Below are 13,779 nucleotides of genomic sequence, written 5' to 3' on the forward strand. Positions count from 1 at the left end.
AGGAGAACAGTCATAGTTCCCTAAAATACACACAGGCAAACTACAACCCAGGAGCTAAATCATCTTACCTCTTGTTTTTGTAAATGAAGCTTACTGGAAGACAGCCATGCTTATCCATTTGTGTATTAACTATGACTATTTTTGTGCTTCAATAGCAGAGTTTATTAGTTGTGACAGAGACCCTCTGGTCTGCAAAGGGTAAACTATTTACTATCTGGTTCTTTACAAAGAATGTTTGTAGACCCCTTCCCTAAAATCTCACAATTCCAAGTGTGTTCTATAGACCAATGGCACCAGCATCTCAAGAAAAAATGGTTAGAAATGCAAAAGCTCATGCCCCACTTCAAAACTACTGAATCAGAATCTACATTTTAGGAAGATCCCCAAATGACATAATGACATCAATGACTGAAAAGCACTGCCCTAAAATAATTTCTTCTTATTGACACATACATGAAACATGGAGGTTTAGGGGGACAGGATGTTTACCATTTGTGAACATTACCATTTCTGGCATCCATTTGTGAAGATTAGAGTCTCATTGCTCTCCCAACTGGTTTAAACCTTGGTATTCATAAAAGTTACATTTCGTAATCCATACCCAAACTTCCGATCTGAAGATTATTATATCAAGAGGTCAAAACAAAGACTGAAATATTTATAGCAACAGAAAATTCTGATAACTCATAAATTACAACCTCTATGAGTCTTGAGAGAAGGTCTTTAAATTATCCAACAGGCAACGAATGTACTACAACCAGCATGTGGGTTCACATTCAGAAATTGTCTCCTTTAAATGCTGTTCAGCTACAATAATAATATTTTTTAAAACTGTTTACAGTTTTGTGGTTTAATCAATCTGAAGAGTTTTATTTTTATACTTCAGTCTCTTAATCAGATGTAAAGACAGAACTTGCATCTCATCAGCACAAGTACATGTTAAAAAGGAAAACACAGAAATGCACTTTTCTTGGCTGATGGACATGTAGCTCTATTTAATAGATACTTTATATTTAGTATTTTATTATTGAGCTTAGTTCAGTATAAATGCACATTTTCAATGTCATGAATACATGGCATGAATGATGTGACAAGCAATTTGCATTTATATAGCACCTTTCAAAGGTTTAGGAACGCAAAGCAAAGCATAAATGCTTGTGTAACTTTGCAATTAAGAATTCACTTCTAATTACTCCTACTTAAATGTGCAGTCTCTTTTTAATCACAACATTTTTACACCTGTGGTTAAGTGCTCTGACAGAGCCTTAGCCTTGTCTCCAAAGCACGCAAATTGCATGACTGGGTTTTGTAATGAAAGCTACGTTTGCCAGGAGGAAAATGATCACAGACATATAATGCCAGTAACAATATTAAAAACATAACTAAATTTAAAAGCATCATTCTCTTAGGTTATGTACTCATTCAAATCAACACACACACACACACACACACACAGAAACACATAAATGCATGTCCGGCTCTGGAGCATGCACAAGTTTTAGGCCCAGATATACTTCTGCTACCACCAGGAAGTTAAGAGATGAGATCTGAAAACTTGCTTGTAAACGTACGCTTGCCTGTAGTAAATCTTTAGCTACTGGAGGTACAACTGCTAACGTTTGTAAGATTCCTCGTTTTCCTGTATAACCAAGGGACCAGTAAATAATACGATGTTTTTAAAAAATGATATCCTGCTACTAGGGGAAAGCACAATTTGGCTGCAACATATGGTTCTGGAGGGCTACAGCCTCGTAAATGAGGCTGGGGAAAGAAAAGCAATTCTGGGAAGGTGGTTGTAGCTAAAGAGAAGGCCCTGGTGACAACCATCTACATAACTGACTGCAGTAAAGCATGAAGCTCCATTTTCCAAAGCTGATTAGAAAGAAGATTTATTAAGAACCTATGATGATCTGGGGACCAGTGTAACACAAATAGACAAGGCATGGTTCCTGCACCTTGAAAGGCTGCCAATAGGCAGCAGAACCAGGTAGACCCAGAAGCAAATACATTTCAAAATCTACAACCAGTCATGAAAAACTAGACTAAATCAGAAGTTCTCAGATTTTCAATAAAGTATTAATTGTGTGAAAAATAATTTCAGAACAGACTGTCCATTTTAAAAAGAAATATCAAGCCCTTCCATGATGCCAGATAATGTGTTCATCTGAAGATGAAAGTGTTAACAATCATAATGACAACAGTAATAACAATGATGATGATCATAAAGGAGTGTTGGGGAAATCACATAACACTTCCTGCATGCCGGAAAGTCACAGGATAGAGGGTAGGGGAGAAATAACTAAACACTATCATGTGTACTTTTATAAGCTGGTGTACAGTGCTCTGAGAGCAGAGAACAGGGAATATTTACCTCTGCTAGTCTTTGGGAAAGACTTCAGAGAGACAAGGACATTTCCAGAGGAACGTGAAATACCAGTAGGATTCTGCCAACCACAATATTGGTGGCAGAGGGAGAAATCTCAGGGAGTAGGAACATTTAAATTTGAAAATTCACACAAATTCTTTGTGTGGTCCTTGACTTCATACCTAAGCACTGCCGTAACAGCATGTTAATTATGAGTACAGGATCAAAAGTCAAATTGTCTCTGTTGATGTCTAGCCATGTGACTTTGGACAAGTTACTTAATCTGCCTGAGTCTCAGTTTCCTCATCTGTGTAATGGGGAAAAGATCCTCATCTGAGGATTGTTGTAAGAACTGAATTGTACTTAATGTTAAGTATTTAGAATTTTGACATACGACTAACAGTAAATATTAGCTGTTGATTTGGTTTGGTTTTACTTCTGTATCTTTTTAGGTAAAGGTAGGGCCATTACCAGTATATGGTGAATGAAGCAGCAAAATAAGCCTTCCCCTCTCCCCCCAGGACTTTAGGAAGCCTGTCTGTTACTAGTTTCTGGAGGGAAAGATGATGGTGCTGCTGTGTGAAAAATAAAACACAGTACCCTTCAAGTGTGCTTCTTTCCCACTCACATTCCCCATTACACTTATCTAGTCATACAATTATCCTATGAGGAAGGTAGTGTTATTATCTCCACTTTACAAATGAGGGCTGAGGCTTAGAGAGAAAATAATTCAGCAAGTTCAAGAGCCAGGAACTTGTGAAGCCATGATTAAAATTTAGGTGTTCTAACTGGGGAAACCAATTATTAACCACTTTACTGAAATCTCCTAAGATGGAGTTTCGTACAAAATAATCACCCCTTAGGAACAGAAGCATCAAAGGAGCCGAGATTCCATTTCCAGCAGGGGTGGAGGATGTCTAGGAATTCTGAAAGACTCCCCTAACTAAAATCTTAAAATGCTGGATTGAAAAATATGTTGGGAAACTTGTCACAAAAGGAAGGAATCTGCAGAGCAAGAAGTATGTGAAACAGGGATACTACTAGATAAATGATCCATGAAAAGAGTTTTCAACAAGAAAATTTCTATTGACCCTTGGAGACTTTGAGCTAACAATTTCGATGGCCACATAGTGTAGGAGACAGAGGTAAACACTAAAGTTCACTAAACATGAGTAGCCTAATGATGATTTCCACATCTAACTAAGGCCCTCAAAAGAAATCAGGAAAGAAGTAAGAAGAGCCCATTTGCCACGGCTGGGAATGCACAGCACGAAGAGCCAAAGTGGATGAGACACTGATTAAGATAGTTAGGGGCCATTTTGCCAGGGCCTGATCCATGGGCTGCTGGATGGATGTTGTGTTAGCAGGCATAAAAGCAACATTCATCTCATTGTACATCTCCATCAGAGCTCTTGCATGACCAGGTGCATTAACAATGACACTAATATTTTGAAAATAATCTTTTTTCTTTTTTTTCTGAGCAATAGGTCTCAACAGTGGGCTGAAAGTATTCAGTAAACCATGTTTTAAACAGATGTGCTCTCATTCAGGCTTTGTTGTTCCATTTCTAGAGCACAGGCAGAGTAGATTTAGCAGAATTCTTAAGGGCTATATCTTTTCAGAATAGTAAATGAGCACTGGCTTCAACTTAAGGCAGCTTAATTAGCCCCTAACAAAAGAGTCAGCCTGTCCTTTGAAACTTTGAAGCCAGGCACTGACTTCTCCTCTCTAGCTATAAAAGTCCTACATGGCATCTTCTTCTACTAGAAGACCATTTCATCTCCATTGAGGGTAGCCACCTTTATTATCTTCTGGATAACTTGTGGCAACTTCTACATCAATCAGTACCTGCTGCTTCACCTGGCACTTTTATGTTATAGAGACAGCTTCTTTCCTTAAACTTCATGAACCAACCTCAGCTAGCTTTGGACCTTTCTTTTGCAGCTTCCCCACCTCTCTCAGCCCTCCTAGAATTGAAGAGATTTAGGGCCCTGCTCTGGATTAAGGTTTTGGCTTAAGGGAAAGCTGTGGCTGCTCTGATCTTCTATTCAGACCAATAAAAATTTCTCCGTATCCGCAATAAGGCTGTTTGGCTTTCTCATCACTAGCGTGCTCTCTGGACTAGGACCTTCTATTTCCTTCAGAAACTTTTCTGCACTCACTATTTGGCTGTTTGGTGCAGAGGCCTAGCTTTCAGTCTATGTTGTCTTTCAACATACCTTCTTAATTCAGCTTAATTATTTCTAGATTTTGATTTAAAGGTAGAAATGTGTGACTCTTTCACTTGAACACTTCGAGGCCATCGTAGGGTTATTAATTGGCTTAATTTCAATATTGTTGTGTCTCAGGGGACAAGGAGGCCTGAGGAGAGAGGCAGGGGAATAGTCAGAACACACACATTTGTCGATGAACTTTGCCATCTTACAGGGGCACAGTCCATGGCCCCTAAAACGATTACAACAGTAATATCAAATCACAGATCACAGACATCATAACAAATATCAGAATAATGAAAAAGCTTGAAAATTATGAACATTACCGAAATGTGGCCCAGACATGCACCAAGCAAATGCTATTGGAAAAAATGCACCGATAGACTTGCTCGACACAGGGTTATCACAAACCTCCAGTTTGTAAAAAATGCATTATCTTCAAAATACAATAAAGCAAAGGGCAATGTCTATTATATCTCAGTAAAGCTAGAAAAAAATTCCTGTAAAACATAAGTTAAAAAATTAATACAGTTATTATGCTGGATGGCAATTATCAGATGTGTCCCAGATATCAATTGAGGAGCTGCCAAGACAGGGTGGATGGAGGAGATGTGCTCTTCCCCTTTGTCTCTGAGTTGTAGAATGCAGATCTCATGGCAGTCAGAGTCACATAACAAAAGAAATTTATTCAATTAATTACAAAAGAATCCTAAGGTCTATCAGAGCCCCAAGCCCAGAGATGCACATATAAACCTAAAGGCATTTAAATATCACATCTATCTCAGGTGGCCACCAGAAAGAAATAATACATATACTAATGAATAAACAGTGGTAGCTTTTCAGAGTAAACTATTGCTCTATGACTACAAAGTAACTCTGAAACAGACACGGTCTTACAGCACTTTCACGGGACAAAAGAAAAAAAATTGTATGTCTAAAACTCTAAATCCATAGAAAATCTTCCCTTCAACTATGATTTCTATCTTTCTTTCATACATTTATAAAATATATGTCACCACTGCCCAGAAATGAATGAGTATAACAGTCTTTACTCCAAAGATAGAATTGAGCTTCATATAAGACTTGACTCATTCATTTAAAAAAATCTTTTTGCTTAAATTTAAAACTACTAAAATTATTGATGCTGGCTCTCTCAGAAGGAAGATGTGAGAAAGAAACCAGAAAAAAATGTAAAACCCAGTGTCGCTGAGACTTCTACCTGATGTGTAATTGAGTTGCAAACCCTGTAGCTATGCTGTTATCATTCCAGTGAATTCAGTCTGTATCTGTGAGTGGAGAAGAGCTTTTGTCAGATACGGTTTCAAAGAGCTCAGACCAAATATATGTAATTATTTTCTATCCTCTGAACATATTTTCTTAGAAGGAAGTAATAACCAAATGCTTAAGAAAAAGACCCAAGCAAAAAAAAAAAAAAAAAATCCATTTCATGTTCCAATTATCCCAGTTGTAGAAGAAAGTATAGCTTTTAAAATGCAAGTGATATAGAAATACTTCTATTATAAGAAGAAAAACATCAAGTATGAGGAGGGCTTTCATTAACCAAAATAACAAAGATGGTTTTATTCCTTGTTACTTTGAAAAGCATATATATAAATGAATATATATGGATATGTATTGAACATTCTGAATACATACATACATATATAAACATGCATGTAAGAGAGATTTTGGGGGGTGCCTGGGTAGCTCAGACAATTAAGTGTCTGCCTTTGGCTCAGATCATAATCTCAGGGTCCTGGGATCAAGCCCCACATTGGGCTCTCTGCTCAGCGGAGACTCTGCTTCTCCCTCTTCCTCTCCCTCTGTGCTCTCCCCTTCACCTCTCAAATAAATAAATAAATAAATAAATAAATAAATAAATAAATAAAATCTTTACGAGAGAGAGAGATTTTTGGTAGTATGAGGGCTTGCAAACAAGTGCTCCTGAAAACTCATAAAAATTTCTATGTTGATTCAACCTCATAGAAATAATTACAATATAATAGTGTGCTACCTACTGTCAGGCCTGCATTTGGTAGAGCATTCCATGACTTGAATTCTTTTTCCCCGTGTTGGGTGTAAGTTGTGAGTCACCATCTCTGTTTACAAGGCGGGGCTAAGCAAGCGTCTCATTTACAAGCACACTCTACTCATAGGCAAGCATTCAGCATTCCTCTCCTCAGTGGTAAAAAAAAAAAAAAAGTACTTATCCGAAGATGAATTTCCATTCAGCTTGAAATGTTTTGCTGTTTCTCACTTCCCTCGTTAGTGCCAAGTGATTGGCAAGTTACCCTCCAGACAGGGCACCATCTTCTATGTGTCGATTGAGGAGTAAGTGCCCAGTAAAGCATAGCCAAAAGGAAATATATAAATCTGTTTTGAAATTCAATAAATTTAGAAGCCATGCTACTCACCAAGGCCTGTGGGAGCATATACATCATAAACCACCACTGTAAAGCTATAAATATTGCAAGCAGTTAGTAACGGCTGAAAGCACATCCCTGAAAGCCTGGTTAAAGATGGGCGATGCACGATGCCCTAGCCGGAGCTGGTGCAAAGTCTTTCGAGCAGCTTGTTTTTCTAGGCAAATGAAAAGGCACAGTCCCAGCTAGCATCTAGCACTCCTTTATTTCAGGTTTTGCAGAGGTGGTGGAATTGTCTCAAGTTCAACCCCGGTTCTGTGGATTGTCTCTCATAATCGCCTTTCCTTCTGTTACCCATTCTGTGGGTTCTGTTTCGCACCAGCTCAGCTACAAGGAAGAAATGAGCTGTGCTGGCCATGCGGTTGGAAAGCCAAGGTTGGCAGGATTGGCCTCAGCACTTTCTTGGGTTATTGCGTCTCTGCCTCGGCTTTCCATCCAGAGGAACCCCATTCAACCCCATATTTTACTCTTGGATACCACTGTTTTATTTCACTAATATTTCCTCTCTGTTTTCCTTCCTGCTGCTACATTTGGATGCAGATTGTGTCCTAATACGGGCATTTTAGGATTTAGCTGTTTTCTATGAGTATATAGTATTTAAAATATCAAATCTTTTCTTATGATTGAAAAGATCAAAGCTTAGGTCATGGTCAATTTTGCAAATTTTGTCCATTCTTCCATCACTAATTTGGAAATTATATATTTTCCTTTAGTGCATTAGTATCATTTAGTCTATCAATACCTTTTTAGTGGTTATTCTAAAAATTCTGGTATACATTTAACAAAATCTAAAGTAAATTACTATCTTTACATTCTTCCTGAATAAAACAAACCTCTGAGAATATTTTAACTTCATTTAATTCCTCCCAATTTATATGTCATTTTGGTCAAATATTTTTTTGCCCCACAAATTATACATTATTGTTTTATATCGTTACTGTTTGTTAAGATATAACCAAATAAATATGGTGATATTTGTTCATTATTATTCATTTTTGAATCTTACACCTTCCTTCTGAGATCTTTTTCCTAAAGTACGTCCTTTAGAAATGTCTCTAGTGAAGGTTTTTTGGTGGTAAACACTAATTTTGTCTAAAAATGTTATAAAAATAATATATCCACTCAGGGCACCTGGGTGGCTTAGTCAGCTGGGCATCTGCCTTCAGCTTGGATCATGATCTCAGGGTCCTGGGATCAAGCCCCAAGTCAGGCTCTCTGCTCAGTGGAGAGTCTGCTTCTCCCTCTCCTTCTGCCCCTGCTCGTGTGCTCTCTCTCTCTCTCGCTCACTTTCTCTCTCAAATAAATAAAATCTTTAAAAAATATATCATCTCTTCTTTCAGCTCTTTAATGGTATTATTTTTCATTTTTGCTACTATTATTAATATTAAAAAGTTAAGTGACTATCAAACTCAATTTCCTCTCGTCACTTCTAAATCTTAGCTTTGTTTTTGGTCGTCTGCCTTTCACCACATTGTCTGGTGATGGTCTTCCCCTCATTTTTTTCTCCATAGGGCACAATATCTTGAATCTGATTATTGGTGTTTTTCACCAGTTTTGCACTATTCTCAGCCATTATTTTTTCTGAGATGGCTCTTCTCTCATTCGATCTCTGTTGGATCTTCTCATTTTTTCCTTTCTTCCCACTTTCATACATTTCATTTTTTCTTTTTGCCTTTCTGTGTTATTTTCCTCTTTAGATATTTCTTCCAACTTTCTGGTGTCACATTCACCTCTGTTTTACTATGTCGTGAGACATATTTTCCTGGATACATTAGTACTTCTACTTGATAAATACCTGGGGTGGAATTATGGGGTCAGAGGTAAGGTAAATATTTAGCTGTGTGAGAAACTGCCTAATTATTTGCCACGTATTTGTACTATTTTATATTCCCATAAGTTCAGTAGTTCCTTCACCTTATAACACTTAATATTGTCAGTACTTTTTACTCTAGCCATTCTAGTAATTTAATATTGTATTTCATTGTGATTTTAATTTATGGTCTTTTGATATCTAATAACATTAACTTGTCTTGTGCATATTGCCATTGTTTTTTATCTTATTTTGATTAAGTGCCTGTTGAAATGATTTGCTTATTTTAAATGCATTATATGTCTTTTCATCATTGTATTACTGGTGTTCTTTATATGTTCTGATATTACTTTGCTTTTAGATATATATATTACACATTTTCACCCAATAATGGCATGTCTTTTCATTTCCTTAACATTGTCTTCTGGAAAGCAGAGTATTTTTTATTTTTATTAAAGCCAATTTATCATTCAAAAACATAGTGCATTTTGTACCCTTAGAAATCTTTCAATTTTATTCTTCTTTTGTAATTCTTTTATGGCTAGTTTAATTCTTTGTACTTCCTATGTTTTTTAAAACAAAACAACTTTGTCATTTTATGCCAAAAAAAAAAGCCTGCTTTAATTTTGACATGGTGGGTATTAAATCTATGAATCAATTAGTTGATGATTAACATATTAATAATATTGACTCTTCTAACCCATAAACACTGCATATCTCTTCATTTAAGTTCTCAGTAGTGTGCTGATAAATATTTAATAATCAGCTTTTAGAATACATAGCTCTCACATGTAGCATTTGCTGATTTCTATAGTATAAATACTCCTAGCATGACTCATCTCTAGTTACCAATGTGATGTGACTGAATAAGAAGTTGGGAAAGTGGGCTCCAGGATACCATCAGGACTTCATTACTCCGGTGTGATGATCCTGCAAATTGCTTGTTAAATTTATTTTCCTAAAAATTTTGTCTTTGGAGGCTATCACAAATGGAATATATAATTTCATTTTCCAAATGTTTGCTTCCAGAATAATTGGAATACTATTTATGTTTACATTGTCCTGCATTCTGTTACTTTGCTTTATTCACTTATTAATTCTAGTAGGGTTTTCTATAAATTTCTAAGGATTATTTAGGTATAAAATGATGATATCATAGATGAGTAGAGATAGTTTTATGACTTCTATGCCATTTGCAGCTCTCTGATTTTGATTTTCCTTGCCACAATTAATACACAAAATTTGTAATTTTCAACTATCCAATAGTAAATCCAATAAAAGCTACCCCATTATTTAAATTCAAATTTTAGGGGCACCTGGGTGGAACAGTCGGTTAAGCATCTGCTTTCAGCTCAGATCATGGTCCCAGAATCCTGGGATCAAGCCATGCATTGGGCTTGCTCAGTGGGGAGCCTGCTTCTCCCTCACCCTCTCCTTCTGCTGCTTCCCCTGCCTGTGCATTAGCTTGCTCTATCTCTCTGTCAAATAAATAAATAAAATCTTTAAAAATAAATGAAGTCAAATGTTATCCTTTTTTGGGGGTGGAATATAGGTAGTATAAATTCTGACCCAAAATATCTGAATTAAATTTTATTTGGAATTCCCAAAGAAGACCCATGTATTTTTTAAAAATATTTTAGTGATTTTTAGTATATTCATTATGTTGTGCACTCATCTTCGTCATCTATTTTTGGACCGTTTCCCTCACTCCGAAAAGAAACAGTGTCCATATTAGCAGTTAGTCTCAATACCCCCCCCCTTCATCCCCTGCAACCACTAATCAACTTTCAGTCTCAATTGATTTGCCTATTCTGGATATTTCATATAAATGGAATTATACAATATGTGGCCTTTTGTGTTTGGCTTCTTTAATTTAGCATACTGTCTTCAAGTTTCATCTGTTTTAGCATATTACAGCACTTCATTCCTTTTTATTACTGAATAATGTTCTGTTGTGTAGATATACCACATATTACTTATCCATTCATCAGCTGAAGAACCTTTGGGTTATTTCCACTTTTGGGGTGTTATGAATAATGTTCTTATAAAAATACACGTGCAAGTTTTTGTAGACGTGTTTTCAATTCTCTTGGGTATTCAACTAGGAGTGGAATTTCCAGACCATATGGTAATTTTACATTCAGCTTTTTGAGAAACTGCCAAACCATTTTCCAGAATGGCTACATCATTTTACATTCCTCCCTGAAATGAATGAGAGATCAAATTTCTCTACATTATCTCTAACATTTGTTATTTTCTGTTTTGTTTTTTTCTTAGTAGCCATCTGAGTGGGAATAAAGCAGTATCTCATTGTGATTTTGGTTGATTTTTCCCTGGTTAGTAATGATACTAAGATGTTTTCATGTGCTTGTTGGTCGTTTGTGTATTTTCTTTGGAGAAATGTCTATTCAAGTCCTTTGCACATTTTTTAGTTGAGTAATCTGTCATTTAATTGTTGAGTTGTAAGAGTTCTTTATATAACTTGGATATTGGAGCTTTATCAGCAAATACTTTCTCCCATTCAGCATCTTATCACTTCCAAAGTGTCCTCTGACACACTTAATTTTGATAAAGTCACATTTATCTGTATTTTCCTTTATTGCTTGAACTTTTGGTCTTACATCTTAAAAAAAAAAAAAAAACAAAACTGTTTTCTAATCCAAGGCCATGTGGGTTTTCATCTGTATTTCCTTCTAATAATTTTATAGTTCTAACTTTTACATGTAGATCTTTGATCCATTTTTGAGTTAATTTTTATACATGGTATAAGGACACAACCAAATTCAGTGTTTGGCATGTAGGCTATCTGCTTGTTCCAGCACCATTTGTTGAAAAGACTACTCACTGCCCACTGAATTATTTTAGCACCCTTGTTAAAAGTAACCAAAAAATAAATGTATGAATTTCTTTCTGGACTCTCAATTCTTTTTTTTTAACAAAGTGTTTTATTAGTTTCAGGTATACAATATAGTGATTCAACAATTTCCTACATCATCCAGTGCTCATCATGACAAGTACACTCCTTAATCCCTATCACCTATTTAACCCATCCCTCCATCCACCTCCCCTCTGGTAACCATCAGTTTGTTCTCTCTAATTAAGAGTCTGTTTCTTGATTTGTCTCTCTTTTTCAAACCCTTTATCCTTTTGATTTGTTTTTTAAATTCCATGAGTGAAATCATATGGTATTTGTCTTTCTCTGATTAACTTGTTTCACTCCACCATGTTCCTGCAAATGGCAAGAAAATATATATATATCCACAGCATCTTCTTTATTCATTCACTGATCAATGAACACTTAGATTGCTTCTATAACTTGGCAAATTTATATGGTGCTATAAACATAAGGGTGCATATATCCCTTTGAATTAGTGTTTTTGTATTCTTTGGGTAAATACCCAGCAGTGTGATTGCTGCACTGTAGGGTAGTTCTATTTTTAACATTTTGAGGAACCGCCATGTGTTTTCCACAGTGGCTGCACCAGTTTTTCCCACCAACAGTGCACATGGGTTCCTTTTCCTTCACACCCTCACCAACACCTGTTGTTTCTAATATTGTTGATGTTACCCATTCTGACAGGTGTGAAGTGATATCTCATGGTAGTTTTGATTTGCATTTCCCTGATAAGGAGTGATGTTGAGCATTTTTAATGTACCTGTTAGCCGTCTGGATGTCTTCTTTGGAGAAATGTCTTTCATGTCTTCTGACTAATTTTAATTGGATTATTTTTGGTTTTGGGGTGTTGAGTTTTATAAGTTCTTTATATATTTTACTAACCTTTTATCCAGTATGTCATTGGCAAGTATCTTCTCCCATTCTGTAGGCTGCCTTTGGTTTTGCTGATTGTTCCCTTTGCTGTGCAGCTTTTTTATTTTGATGTAGTCCAGATAGTTTACTTTTGTTTTTGTTTCCCTTGCCTCAGGAGACATATCTAGAAAAAAGTTGTTAAGGCCAATGTCAGAAACATTACTGCCTGTGTGCTCTCTTCTAGGATTTTTATGGTTTCAGGGTCTCAGATTTAGGTCATTAATACATTTTGAGTTTATTTTTGTGTATGGTGTAAGAAAGTGGCCCAGTTCATTCTTTTGCATGTAGCTGACCAGTTTTCCCAACACCATCTGTTGAAGAGACTGTCTTTTTCCTATTGGATATTCCCTGCTTTGTTGAAGATTAACTGATCATATAATTGTGGATTTATTTCTGGGTTTTCTATTCCATTTTATTGATTTGTCTATTCTTGTGCCAGTACCATACTGTTTTAATTACTACAGCTTTGTAATATAACTTGGAAGTCTGGAATTGTGATACCTCCAGCTTTGCTTTGCTTTTTCAAAATTGCTTTGACTATTTGGGTTTTTTTTTGAGGTTCCAACAAATTTTAGGATTGTTTTTTTTTTAGTTATGTGAAAAATGTTGTTGGTATTTTCATAAGGATTGTATTAAATGTGTAGATTGATTTGGGTAATATAGACCTCTTTACAATATTTGTTCTTCCAATGCACGAGCATGGGATTTCTTTGTGTCATCTTTAATTTCTTTCATCAGTGTTTTAGAGTTTTCAGAGTACAGGTCTTTCACTACTTTGGTTAGGTTTATTCTCACATATCTTATTTTTGGTGCAATTGTAACTGGGACTGCTTTTTTTTTTTTAATTTCTCTTTCTGCCTCTTCATTATTAATGTATAGAAATGCAACAGATTTCTGCACATTGATTTTGTACCCTGCAAATTTACTGAATTCATTTATCAGTTCTAGCAGTTATCTGGTAGATTCTTTCAGGTTTTCTATAGATAGTATCATGTCAAAAAGTGAATGTTTCATTTCTTCCTTACTAATTTGGATGCTCTTTGTTTTTATTGTCTAATTGCTGTGGCTAGGACTTCCAATACTATGTTGAATAAAAGTGGTGAGAGTGAATATCCTTGTCTTGTTCCTGACCTTAGAGGACAGGCTCTCAATTTTTCACC

Source organism: Eumetopias jubatus, unplaced genomic scaffold (assembly GCF_037043125.1).
Source record: "Eumetopias jubatus isolate StellerSeaLion01/CBP00866 unplaced genomic scaffold, mEumJub1_p1.0 scaffold_1, whole genome shotgun sequence".
In the NCBI taxonomy this organism is placed as follows: Eukaryota; Metazoa; Chordata; class Mammalia; order Carnivora; family Otariidae; genus Eumetopias; species Eumetopias jubatus.